This window comes from Zootoca vivipara, chromosome 1, assembly GCF_963506605.1.
Source record: "Zootoca vivipara chromosome 1, rZooViv1.1, whole genome shotgun sequence".
Taxonomy (NCBI): domain Eukaryota; kingdom Metazoa; phylum Chordata; class Lepidosauria; order Squamata; family Lacertidae; genus Zootoca; species Zootoca vivipara.
In genome coordinates, this window is record NC_083276.1 from 97,071,624 (window position 1) to 97,086,360 (window position 14,737).

Consider the following 14,737-nt stretch of genomic DNA (forward strand, 5'->3'; position numbering starts at 1 on the left):
GTGTGTGTGTGTGGCTTTTGCGCGTTCACTGCGATCAAAATTGTGAGCAACAAACAGGGGGAGTTGTTTTAGTTGCACCTGTGTGTAGGGTCAGCAAAGCACAGTCTTAAATATGACTTCTTGGATTGTGCAAATATGGAGGGAATGAAGGGATTGACGCAAAGCTTGTAACTGGATAACTGGTTTTCATTTTATTCTCAGATCTTTGAGAGTGTCTTTGCTCCTCCTCAGATCCTGGCTGTCACACTACTGTGAGTAATGCTTGGCTTTGCTTTACGTCTGAACCTGGGGTCTTGGTTTTTCTCACTCCAGACGAACAATGAGCTGTAGCCAGATTTTCTTCTATGGCTTACTACTCATGGCTTGTCTGGGGAATATAAACCAGGAGCCCAGATTGGACATGACACTAAGTCAAAGCCATGGTTTAGCTCACATCAGTTCAGCACCAGCAGCACTGCAGGAGGAGCAAAGCAGCAGCAGCCTTCTCCCTTAGAGCCCACACGCTTGCTCGTGCTAAGCCACAGTTTGGCTTACTGATATGTGCAAACAGGACCTAGGAGGTAAATATTCAAGCAGAAGCTGGATACTTCTCTCCTTTCCTTTGATGGGGTTCTTACTTCATGTTGGCAGTTTAAGTATGACACTTATTCACCAGTTTGTTTGCACTTCTAGTTAAAAGCTAATATTTTGCTAAATTTTGCTAAGTTAAGCCTATGCAGTGAGAAGTAAGCACCACTGAGTTCAGTAATGCTTAACCACAAATAACTGCACAAGCTTGCAGTCATGCAGTATTAATAAACTGAGTATTATGCTATGTACTGCTGTTGTTTGCGCTCTCTCTCTCTCTCTCTCTCTCTCTCTCTCTCTCTCTCTGTGTGTGTGTGTGTGTGTGTGTGTGTGTAATAATGGATCAACACTGTGGCCTTCATTTCTGAACTCTCCTTGGGAATGTGGCTCTGAGGGCTGTCATGTTGAACTCCTGCACTTAACAAATTACCAGTACACCAGCGATAAGGTTGCCATGGATAGCTTGTGGTGTGGTTTTAAATGTTTTTATGTGTTTTCCCCCTTTGAAGGGAGGCTGTGACCTATGGTCAAGAGACAATAAACTAAGCAAACTGTAAACTGTTGACTGAGAGATGGTGATCATCACAGGATCATCCCTTGGACAGTACCCTGATGATGTGCTAGTCAATGGGAAGTGGTTTCCTGCACATTATTTTTTCATTTGTAACATTTCTGTTTTGCTTTTTTTAGAATTCATGCCTGACTGACATAGTAGCAAATTGCCCCCCCCCCAAATCAAGGTACATACTATCGAAAGTCAGTTGAATTATTTTGAAACCTGCAGCAGAAAATCTGCCCTCAAAATGCATCAATAATAAATCAAATAACTGACCCATTTGTTGTCCTTTTCTCACATCCCACATCATCTGCTAGAATAATTCAAGTCACCTGTCTGAGTCAGTTGTCTTGCTCTGTGTTATGATAGGGCCGGCATTGCTTAAATACCCTCACATTTTTATTTTTTAAAAAGTAGGCTTGCTTGATGATCAATCAGATTTCTTCCCTCCTCCTGTTCCATGGCAGTATGAATGGCATGGTAAGTTCTAGACCTGAGGATGTCAATAAAGCTCCCACCATCTTCATTGGGTCAATCAAGCTCTTACCAGGAGAATTGAAGGGAATATATGTGCACATCATTTCGGAATGCCCAGACGGAAGTCTGCAGTTGATTGGAATAGCTAAAAATAATGTGTGGGGTTTACGGCACCCCCCCAAATGGTATGTAGTTGTGGATGGAATTGGCATTTCTAAATCATTTCTTCCTTAGTCATTCCCCCATCCCCTTGCAATCGTCCATTCAGAGGGAAACAAATGAGCTGCTAGAGAACTTTTTCCTCTTATTTGTTTTGGCTTGTGTGTCATCTTGAGAACTTGTGTCCCTTAAGCAGAATCCTCTTAAATGTGTTACTGAAATTAAAACTGAAAACTGGGAGAGCTCTAGAACCATCCATAATATTAATAGTCATTTTTCAGCATTATGGCTTACCTTATGGCATGTGTAGCAGTTCTGCAATTCAGGGCAGGTCTTGAGGCTGAAGTGATAAATAACCCCAGCATCCTGATAATAAATACATGAAAAAGATGCATATGTACAGTCCCACTGGGACTGCAGTGGAAAGAGGTGATTTATGTCCCCATGAGCCTGGGTGGGAGGTTGAGCGCCACCGGAGTGGAGTACTCCACTTGTCAGCCCTGTCAGAATGCTGCCCGGAGTTCTGTTTTGCAGCAAAAGCAGCAGAGATTCCTGAAAATAAGTGGAGCAAAATGAATTGAGAGTTTTATTTCGATCTCTTACATGCACAATCAGAGGCAGATGGCTCTATAGCTAAGCCAAGCCTCCTCTGTAGCATGTGCTGGGGTTTGCTTTCTTAAGGCATCTGCAGAACCCACCTCTGCAGTTCATCTCTCTCTCTGCACTGCACTATTGAATCTGTAACACAGAGCTTGTAGCCCTCCAGATGTTGGTGGACCAAGTTCCATAATCCCTGACCATTAGCTGGGGCTGACAGGAGTGATGTTGCTGGACTACAAGTCCCATCTTCCATGACGATCAAGCATGCTTGACAGAGGCTGATGGGAGTCCAACAAGATCTGCTCTAACTAGAACTGTTAAGAGATAGTGATCCACCAAGCCCAGTATATACTCTGTCTTATCAGGTGCTTAGCAAGCCTTGAGGTTTTTTTTTATTACTTTGCTGCCTGCCTAAGGATGGCAAAAACAGGTTGGGTGGGTAGATGAGAAAAGTAACTGGCAGGCTATAATACATGGCTGGTGATGCCAACTCACTGATGATCTGATATGTTATGGGTTCGTGTCAGGCCAGTCATTCCTTGAGTCAAGAGCAGGGGTCAGCAACCTTTTTTTAGCCGTGGGCTGGTCCACCGTCCTTCAGACCATGTGGTGGGCCAGACTATATTTTGGAGGGAAAAAATGAACAAATTCTTATGCCCCATAAATAACCCAGAGATGCATTTTAAATAAAAGCACACATTCTACTCATGTAAAAACATGCTGATTCCCGGACCATCCGTGGGCCGGATTGAGAAGGCGATTGGGTTGCATCCGGCCCACAGGCCTTAGGTTGCCTACCCCTGGTCAAGAGGATAACCTTGATGGTCTTTACTCTTTAAAAAAATACGGAGAGTATTTGTTTGTTTGTTTGTTTGCATTTATATGCCACTTAGTATTTCAAAAATCTCCAGGCAGGTATATATCATAAAACACTAAAACAAAAACACAATCTAAAACCAGTAAAACACAAAGCACATAAAATGGATATGAAGGCAAATCAAACGGAAATCCAGAAGATGCAAACATGGTCCAATCCCAGGGATTAGGAAGAGCCAGGGCAAAAAGATAAGTCTTCACAAGGTGTCTGAAGCAACTAGTGTTTGCTGCTTCATGCATGGCAGAGGGAAGGATCTAAGCTAGAATGTAAACATGGCACTTAAGGATTGGCTTCATCAGGGTGGGGGGTGGGGATCAGGTGTCTATTGGATGATCACCTGCACCACCCCAGTAGGGCATTCATTACTGCATGAATCGCCCTAGAAGATCAGGTATTCTTACTTTGAATAGTTCTTTCAGCTTAAAACAAGGCTGGGGAGCCTCTGTGCCCCCTCTGTTGTTGGGTCCCAACTCCCATCAGCCCCAGCCATCATGCCCAATCATCAGGAGTCATGGGAGATGTAGTTCACCAATGTTTGGAAGGCAACAGGTTCCCCACCCCTGGCTTAAAAGGATTCACTGAGGGCCCCTTAAAATCTTGCCACAAGCACTGATGAGATAGTAGTGCATTGTATAAGGGTTAAGATGGAAAGTGAGCTGCATGACTTTTTAAAATGCTCGCTGAGTTTTTCGGCAAAACCCATGTGGTATGTCCACTGAGGATTAATAATCCTGGTCATTCAGCCTCAACATATCTACAGCCACTGGGCTGATACAGATGTTCTGTTGGTGTCCTCGATCCTCATTTCTTGAATTGCCATGTGATATTTTAAGTCAGTAGAAGCTGTGCTGCTAGGAGAAGAAAAAGCTACTTTGTGTCCCAGAATGATTTGCTGAAGCTTCTAGTGTGAGTTGCCTTGGAACTTCAATTGAGATGGAGAAAAGAATGTTTGCTATAAAACATGAAAGCATATCAAGTGACTCTTAAGGAGGAGGTGTTGTTGCCCAGTAATTTGCGAGTTTATAATTAAGATTATGTGTGGCTGGCTGTGTCTTTAGATTTTTATTTTACATTTATGGCAAGAGTGCTTTTCTTTCTTTTTAAACCCAGGAGTCAGTTAGTTTTTTTAATAAACTGTTATACAGATATAGGTTTTTACTGGATAAATATTTGGGAGAAGGCTTTTGTGCATGTATCCTGTAGCTTAGTCTGATAGCATACGATGCAACAACCATGTTGAAGTGAAGGATGTCTGGCCATGGATAGGAGATCACCTAGGAACTCTAGATATGTTGTCTTGGTGTCCTGTTCTGTGAGAACCCTAGGCTTACAGTGGAAGCCAGTCAAAAGCCCCCCAGGAGTTCAGAGCGTCCAGAGCACTGCAGGACCTTGGAGAGCTCCAAGGGTCTTGGTGAGTTAGCTTTACAACTGCTTAGCTCTGCAAGTACTGTACATAACTCCAGCTGAAGCCTTATACAGTATATGTTGTCTGGACTATAGTGACAGATGGGCTGACTGGCTTTTAAATGTAATCTTTGTTTTTGTTTGTTTTTTTAAAAAAACTAGCTGGATAGAGGCAGTGTTTAAAGTTCATCTCCCCAATTTAGCTGCTGGGACTGTGTTCCTGAAGTTCCCTTAGTAGAAGCAGTAATTGTGCTGAACAGACATTCAGGAGAGACGTTGAGATAGTAATAGTAATAATAATAATAATAATAATAATAATAATAATAATAATAATAATAATAATTTATTATTTATACCCCGCCCATCTGGCCGGGTTCCCCCAGCCACTCTGGGCGGCTTCCAAAAAAACAGAAATTCTAAAATCCAGAAATCCAGAAGGGTTACACCCTTTCCCCTCTTTGTCACTGAATATTGGATAAGTCTGCATTTCTAAGAGGGCTCTATGTATGCAGGCATGGCCACTGGGTATGCATATTGTGCATGGATTGGAGACATAATGTGGAAAGGAAGTTCTCTTAAATCTTACTTTCCCCCTATCACTCACTGTATCACTGAAAGCTTCATGATTTCAAAGACTGTTACCCTAATCCACCAATATATCCAGGCATGCTGCTGATGTTGATATGCATTGTGATGCTTATACCATCTCCTGTGAATGTAATTGATGCAACCAGTGCAGAGTTCGAGACCTATCCCCATCTGGGGCCACTAGTTGCATGCAACTAGTCCACCAATGTGTAGTTAGGTAGGGAAGCTTTATGCTTTTTGAGTTGCATCAAATCTCCATGGTGCCCCTGGTGGAGGGGGCTATACCTTAGAAAATTAGGGTCATTGTTTAGTGGTAGGACACATGCAACCACTGCAGAAGATCTCACTTTAAATCTTCCAATTAAAATCTCTCTTGAGATTTTGGAGAGCTTTAGCTAGGCAGCTGTACAGGACCTGATAGGCCAAACAGTCTTGATAGACTGAGTGTGCAGCAGTTTCATATGTTAGCAAAGCTGACTGTTATGAGTCGGAAGTCTTGGCAAAATATGAATGCTCTCTGCAGCTTTACCATCCCATGTGCAGTGCTTAACAGATGCGGTTTTCTGAGTGGATATGCTGTGTATTTTTATTTATATATTCTTTCTTCACCTTCTCCAAGCCTCGAGGCATCATACAAAATGAATAAAAACAATATTCAGGTATAAAATGGACAAAATCTAATATAGCAGAATTAAAACAATAGGTTTAAAGTGCTATAAAATAAAAGCAACACAATTCTCTGAAATGTTTCCCACCTTCCCCCCCTTTTTGATGTTATACACACCAAAGTTAATAGTGGGTGCAGAAGTGATTCTATTATGACTAAGTATGGCCTGGTTTTTTTAAAAGTTAACAATTGAACAACTTCTTCAAACTTGCTGAGCAGAGAATGAGTTCTGTTGCTTGCTTTGCTTTGGCTAAATGCAACTTTGTTCATGAAGCATTTTAAGCAGGAACAGTTAGGGCTGCTTTTTTCACTTATTTCACCTTTTGGTCTTTAAAGGTTCCTTATTCTATGGACTCTAGGTAACAATGTTGATCTCCATGCTATGGAAACCTTCATTTGCCCTGAAAACCTTCACTTGATGACTTCTGCAGATCACACTGCTGTGAAAGAATAGAGCAGACTATTTTTTAGGCATTTTTTTCCCTTTCATCTTCCTCAACACTTGGTTGGCAGCAGTGGGAACATTGGTTTGGATCTAAAGAACTGAAAGCAGCAGGAGAAAATGCATATATTTGTACTGATCTGTGAAATCTTGCTGAAGACTTCTTGCAGTGCAGTTACACAATATATTGTGGTTTGCATAACGTATCAGAAACGGGGTGAATAAAAAGTTAGTAGCTGTAGCATCAGGGCTGGCCCAAGACATTTTGCTGCCTGAGATGAAGGTCAAGGCAGCATTCCCACACTTTGTATAGAAGCCAACACGACTGGCAGTTGAATCTTATTTCAACCCTGGCAATGAGATAGTATCCTCCTATTGCAGGCATAGTGGCCTGTGACTCTCTGGATGCTATTGGAGTCCAATCTCCATCATCCCTGATTCATGATTTTGAAGACTGTTCCCGTTATCATCCTAGCTGGGACAGAGGTTAGAGTCTAACAACAGCTGAAAGTCCACAGGTTCCCCACCCCTATTTCACTGCAGCTGTAGTGGGGTAGGAGAGCTGAAAAAATTCACATATGACAACCATTGTGCCCCTTTGGTTTCAATTACATTGGTAAATGAGTCTAAAAAGCCTGGTGCACAAAACATCAGGCAAAAAGGGTCCATATGTACATACCATTAACACCTTTAGATAACTCCCATTTCTATTTCTTATGAAACAGGTGTAAGCACCATTTTGAACATTTTTTAATTAAAAAAAGTATAACTACTTATTTATTTAAGATTGTCCATATAAATAGGATACAAATAAAGGAAATGTGAAAGGGAGGAAGGAAAATAATATAAGATAGAGTAGACAACTTCAGATATTATTGGATTGCAACCTGCATCATCCCTGATCATTGTCCATCTAGATGGAGGGTTAGATATCCCTGATCTAAGACATAGCTAAAGCAGTTTTATAAAAGTGTACAGCTCCTACATAGTTCTCTTAATTTAGTTAGATTAGTTGATTTAGGGAGCGCAGAAATTTGTCTTGTATCCATTTAGACCATTATTAGTGATTCAGAATGGTTTTCCAGGTCTTGGGGAGAGATGCTTCATTAGTTCTATCACTGAGCTGAGGTCCATTCCCATAGACACTATTTCCCACTATCTCTAATGGCAAGAGAGGAAGATGTGAATGGTTGACTGTCAAAGACTCTCAAAACTGCTAGTTAGGAAAGCATCACTGTTTAACATCTGAATCTTTAGAAAGCGTATTCTTTCTTCACCTGATATTTCTCTATAAACCCCAATCTTTGAAAAGGCAACAGAACACAAGGACTCCTGTTAAAGGAGACAGGTGAAGAATGGCAAGCAAGCGAAACCTCTTCAGCATGTCTACTTCTCTGTATGTAAGAGAAAATCTTCCGTTTGGACATTAATCTTACAAATAAGGTGCTCACATGAAGCAATTTCTGGCATAGCGACATCCTCATCTTTTAAAAGTGGGACGCGATAGATTTGCCATTTCTTAAGAATCAATCTCTCTCCCTTCAACCCTGAGCAATTGCAGCCCACTTCTAAAATGCTCTTTGAGGTTCATGTATTGAAGAAAAATCATGTAACAAATATAGCTCTAACTCATTCAATAGCATATGATTCCATACTATTTCAAGGCTTTGAACAAAAATGTCTTTAACAGATGTAAGATTGCTACTATCCTTTCCGCACTTGCTGTGCACGCACACACACAGAGAGACATTGTTTTCCAGTCGGATACATTAAAAAAATGAAAAGGGCCCTCACTTTATTATGAGGAGGATGCAAAAGCCCCTGCTACCGCTTTGCTGAGTTGGAGAAGTCTTTTTATTTTATTTATTTAACAAAACTTCTATACTGCTTGATTGTAATAAAATAAAAAAAAAATTATCAGTACAAAGCAGTTAAAAAGAAATAATTAAAAACTTTTAAAAAGGTAATTAAAATTAAGAATAAAAAATGAAAACGTATCTGCACCTGTGCATCTGGGTAGACTAACTGAAACAAAAATGCTTTAAAGAGGTGCTGGAAAGAATATAGTGAAAGTTTCTGGCCAATGTCAACAAGCAGGGATTTTCAAAGTGAGCATTCTTACAAATGCTGAACTCCACCAACATATTTGCAAATGGAAACAGGCTGTAGAAAACCCTCGCAGAACTTTTAAAAGAGGGCACATGTTGTTGGAAGATGAAGGAAAACTGATATTCTGAGCAGATGGGCAGGCTGATAAAGCAGGAAAGAAAAGGTTTAATCCTTCTCTTTATTGTGGTTTTGTGTGATTTTTTGTTCTGCAGGTTCATTGTAATGAGTTTTTGGATCCTGCTGACGAAAAGCTGTGTTAGAACATGGTGTAAATGACAGGTGCTGTTATTGCTTCATATTGCATCAACTCTAGGTTTTACGTTAGAGCAGGACACTGAGTGTCTTGTTCCGATGATAGGCCAAATTAAATAAGACAAAATCAAACTGGCCTTTAAAACAAGAAGGAACATTTCTTATAAATATTAAAATGCTATTACAGAATTGATTGGAAATTAATTTGCCATACATTTAAATCAAATTAAACTAAAGAATGCACTCCCGCTTCCAGTGAATTTAATGAAATCTAAACTTCCATATTCAATTATTATTTTAGCATCTCACTAAATTATGACAATATAATAAGTACGCCACCAACGATGTATCAACGTACATAATGATTAAACAGTAACTGGCCAAGTTGAATAATCATACCAGAAAAGTGCTGGGAATGTTATATGGCTATTGGACTTATTTTTCAGTTCTGTGCAGTGTTGGCAATTCATATAGTTGTTCTTCACAGCCATCTTTCTTCTCATCTGTGTTAGACTAAGACCTGGAAAACCTGGGTTCTAGTCCCTACTCAGCCATGAAGCTCACTGGGTGACCTTGGGCCAGCCACCAGCTCTCAGGCTGACCTACCTCACACTGTTGTTGTGAGAATGAATTGGGGAGTGGGAGAATCATGTGTTTCCCAAACTTTTCCTGACTGTGGTCCCCTTCCGACCTTGTTTCCTTCCTGTGGCCTCCCATAGGCATGGGCAGGGAGGCAGTTTACCCCCAAATAAGTAAAAATCAATACAAATCTGAGGTTCTGCTACGCTGACAAAAGCCTGCCTCCTAACAAAAATCCTGGCTATGCCCATGCCCTCCCCCCGCCCTACCAGTAGAAAGGTAGCTATTTAAAATGTAAATGTAAAACATGGAAATAGAACATTTTTATATAATTTATACAAAATACATTTACATAAAATGAAAGGAACTTCTAGTGCAACCCCCTGCAATGTAGGAAACTCAGCTAAATCATCAATGACAGTTGGCCATTCACCCTCTGCTTAGAAACCTCCAAAGAAGGAGAGTTTTTACTCATAATCATTGCCATCATTCTATATTCGTTTTGTGAAGCACAAGATGACCACTCACTGCTGCCAGGAGTCTACAATCAACATTTTAATATGTGAGAGACAAAATAGTGGAAGAAACGAGATGGGGTAATGGAAATGGTGCCCAACTGGGAAAGAACTACATAGCACCTCCAGGCAGAGGGGATGGCAAGAGAGAAAGGGTAGAATTGTTCTGCATGAGCAGCAGACCTTCAGGCAACTGAGGATGGCGTGGAGCTAGAGAAGCAGGAGTCATTGGTATACTGGGATTTAAGTGTGGACAGATAAGAGTGGGTGCAAGGCCATGGAGGGCTTTGGAGATAATGGACAAGGAATCTTTGCTGCATCCTAATGAGAAGAGGAAACCAGTATAGGGATTTTAGGAGAGGTTTCATGTGGGTGGAGTGATGGGGAAGTGAATGGCTGTGGCAGCAGAGGGGTCTGAGTGGGCTGAGGTGAGATGTGCTATACAGCCATTTATAAACACCATCTCCAACTCCTCAAAAGATTCCATCAATGGTGTCTCCAAAAAAATCTACATATCACTTGGGAAGATGAGCGAACTAATGCTAGTGTACTAGAAGAAGTGAAGATCACCAGTGTCAAAGCGATGATTCTTCATTGGATTGGTTGTATTGTTCGGATGCCTGATTATTGTCTTCCAAAGCAACTACTCTATCCTGAACTTAAAAATGGAAAGTGTAATGCTGGTGATCAACAAAAGAGGTTTAAAGTCTCTCTCAAGGCAAATCTAAAAAAAAAAGTACTGTAGTATAAACACCAACAATTGGGAAATACTGGCCTATGAGTGCTCCAGTTGGAGAACAGCCTTTACCAAAGTTGTCATGGACTTTGAAGACGCTCAAACTCAGTACACAAGGGAGAAATGGGCTAAGAAGAAGCCACATTTGGCAAACCCTCACTGTGATCAACTCCCTCCCGGAAACCAGAATTGGCCACCACAGTCACTTACAAACTCACTGTTAAACCCGTGTTCATGGAAGACAATCTTACTTGGCTACAAGTCATTGCCAAAGAAGAAGCTATACAGCCATGGAAGCTGTCCCAGGTAGTGCTGTTACAGCTGTGTTCGGATTCCACGCACGACATAATAGCTTTGCCACTGTGGTTGAACACCTATCCTTAGCAAGAAATGTGGAGCAGTCTCCTGTCTGCTTAGCAAATTTTGCCTGCATTCCAACCAGTAGAGGCACTCATACCTAACCCTGTATTTTCCCGAGCAGTTCATGGGATTGAGTGAAAATCAGACATACATGAAGTGGGTCTGCACACAGAGCAAGGAATAGGACTGTGCCTTACTCTGATGTCACTTGCCCGGCCTAAATCTGCCCCTGACATCCACCCATTGAGTATGGAAGTCTAATGAGGAATTCATACACATGCTCTCTTTGCTCTGCATATGTGTAATGAGTGAAGGGAGCCTGGTCATTTTATCTGCAGTGTGAAGTTCTGCTGCTAGTCATTTAATGGGTATAGCTAGGCTTGTAAAATTCTTAAGAATTAAGCTTTCCATTTTACAAAGCATATACTAGCAATGCTTATGTCACAGGATTTTTTTGTCACAGGACCAAGGAACATCTTGACTTCAGTACAGGTAAAATAAACAAAAGCCTTCATCTTTTCAGGTGGTAATAGCATGTTTAAAATCCGAAATGTGAAATGAGTGGATCATTTTCTGTAGGTCGTGCTCCTTCCCATAAGCCAAGCTGCTCTGCATTCTCAAGGGGAAAAGGAACAACTGAGTTGACTTCTCATTATTTCTTCCTATGGTGCATTCTTATTGAATTATTGCCAGGTATTGCCAGCAGATGCTCATCAAGCCACTGCAGGGCTCCTCTGTTAATTGAACTATAATGGGTATGACAGCAGGGAAGGTCAAAAATGATAGGACCAGTGATGATATAACATGAACTCTGGTCTCCTACAAACTGAAGAGATAATTGCCCTTGCCAGGGTATGGTTCTGCAAAAGTTTTCTTTGGAGAATCTGCAGTGTTCCTCTTTGTGTGCCATAGTTATACTAGTCATCTTGGTAAGAACAAGGTCAACGTTGCATATGGGCCGGTAGCGAAACTACAGAAACGGTCATTGTAGAGGGTGAAAGGTAAAAGTGTTGCAAAAAGCAGTGGACACAGGCTTGAAATTAAGGACAACTCAATTGTTTTCAAGGCTTGTTACCGTAAGTGAGCACAATACAACTATTGGATCTGTTTTCTCATTTGAGTAGTACCGTAATTATTAAATTGTTTGAGAACAAGGCATGTTGTTGGCAAATAAGCGGTTCTTTTCAAGCAAGAATATTTAGCAAACATGGTTAAAAGGATGGAGTTTTCCATGAGTAGCCATGTTTATTTTGCTTACAAATGAAAGAATAATAATATGGGAGTATCTGGTGACAACTTGATTGCACATGCTCCGGGCAACAATATTTTGGGAGCATATTTCTCTTTCAGAGATGGAAATCCCTAAAAAAGTAATGCTCTGTATAGGTGCTTTGTGTTACTGTTATAAGACCTGATGATGCACCTGATGATGCACATTGGTCATGGATTGAGCATAGAAGCATCAGTGGCCAACTATGTCCTGATTGATGGGCATTGCTCTGCTGCTAATATCCTAGGGTTAAAGGTGCCTGCCTCTTCCAAGCCATCTTGATGCATTTTTTTTGTTTGTTTAAGTACTAAACCACAGAGCCAACAACATGGAAGGTTGACTTTTGGGTGTGTGTGTGTGTGTGGTGGATTGATTTTTAAATCAAGGCAATTTAAATAATTGATATTGTCCTTTGGTCATGCAGCCTTCATACATTGTCTTTATTTAGAGACCCAGAGACTGATTTCCACTTGACACTTCCTCTCTGCATGCAAGGATTCTAAGCAAGGCTACATATTGACAGCTAAGGCTGTAACGCTAAGCAACAAAAAGTATTGTGGCATGTTAAAGACTAACAGATTGATTGTGGCATAAAGATTTCGTGGAGTAGAGAGCTTACACGAAAGCTTATGTCACAGTAAATCTGTTTGTCTTTATGGCGCTGCAAGACTCTGTTTCAGCAAAAACAACAAATACTTGGGATGCTCACTTCCTATCCATGCTTCTTTGGAAATAGGCCCAAAAGCGGAACTTAAAGCCTGTTTCTAATTTGTCTAGAAGCAACAGGGTTACTCAGCAAAGTAGTGTTCCTGATAACAGAAAGCAAATAGCCATGCTGTTTGGCTTACAGTCAAAGATTCATAATTTGAGAACTAGACACATTGTTGAAGTCGTTTTGAATTTGGTTTGCTGGGGACTCAAAAGTCAGTGTTTGCCAGCTCAGAAAATGCGGCCATTTGTGGTTTGCCTTAAATGAAGAAGGGAAGCAAGGCATTGTGATGCTTGCTGAAAGTAGGAAATGCTTGGCCAGAGGATCCTCTGAGGCTCATTCATGTAACAGTGAACCATAGTCTGATATTACATCTGAAGCAGACCAATTTGTTGCTGAGCTTTAAGAGATTAGGCCACAATCCATTTTAAATTAAACATGGTTGTATTTTTATAGAGACATTGGTGATAATTAAATTGGAATTTTTTTTGAAAACTGCAAATTAATTTTTATATATTACACACGTGTATATAGTGTGTATGGTTTTTATTTTACCCACTTTTTAACCATTTACTTCCATTTCCCCATAATTTTAACTTGCATTTGATTTTCAGTGCTATTTTACTGCTTGTATTTTTTTTGCTAGTGTGAAACAAGAACACTTGTGTCGAGAGGTAGGATACTTTCTAAACAAGCAAAATAAATAATATTTATTTTGCATAGCAGGTACAAGGTGCAGAACAGTTTCACTTCCAGTGCTATTTAGGCATTATTTCTGAGCATTGCTTGTATCATAATCACATTTCCCTGAATATTTTCACTTATACTTGCTGCCTTTCAATTTTCTGTAGTGAACGGAATCTGTCCCAATCTTTTGATTACGATTTTATTATGTAAGTGCAGGCATATGGGCAGCTGTGTAATGTGATATATTTGCATACAGATGAAATGAGCCTGGCATCACTTCCATCTTTTTGAATGACCCGTTCTATTTACGCCATCAAGATATGTGGAAAAAACAATGCAGTGCTTTCAGAAAGTATCCAAACTTGGGAGTCATTTCTTTGCATGTGCTGGAAGTACCTAATGATAGAATGGAGTATAAGAGTACTATCACTTCACAGAAGACTTCTGTTCTATGATTCTTTTAATTAAAAACCTTTTTGCTGATGGAAGGTTCATTCTCTGGTGTTTTCCTTAATGTATTCGTAATGCATCTGTTTGGACTCCCTTGCTAGAAATATCTTTCATTATAATCCACTTAACCGAGTTCATAATTAAACTTCTAAATGCAAAGCTTCCTTCATTAAATTTCCAGGTCGTACACTGAAAATCAAGGTTGGTGGTACTAAAGCAGGAAATGTGTGGGTTTCTTTTCTCTTCCTAATTATATCAATAGAAAGAAAGACATATATTTATTACAACAGCATTCACTCCTCTGTGCATTGCAACCCAATATACCTGGAGACAGGCTCCTTGTGCTCCTTGGGATTTTCTTCTGAAAGTATATGTAGAGGATCACATTGTTAAAGAGTTCTTTGTAACTCTGCCGGGGTAGTGTCAACTGATTATGTAAGATGGGGGCACAATCTAGCTAAAAACTAAAAGAAAAAGACTCAAAAATCTGCTTGCTAGATTTTAATGAGTCAGGTCTTTGACTGCAAAACAATTTATCTCAACATTAAATGACCTCCCCGCCCCACCCCTGCTATGGTATCTACCTAATACAATCCATTGCAGACACACATTGTGGAATGGTTGTTTTAAGATTTTCTGTACACACTGCTAGTTCTTGCTTAATGAGGAATGATGCACAATGTGTTGGTATTCCTAGATGCTGGAATATAAGCCAGCGATGGATGTTGAACTA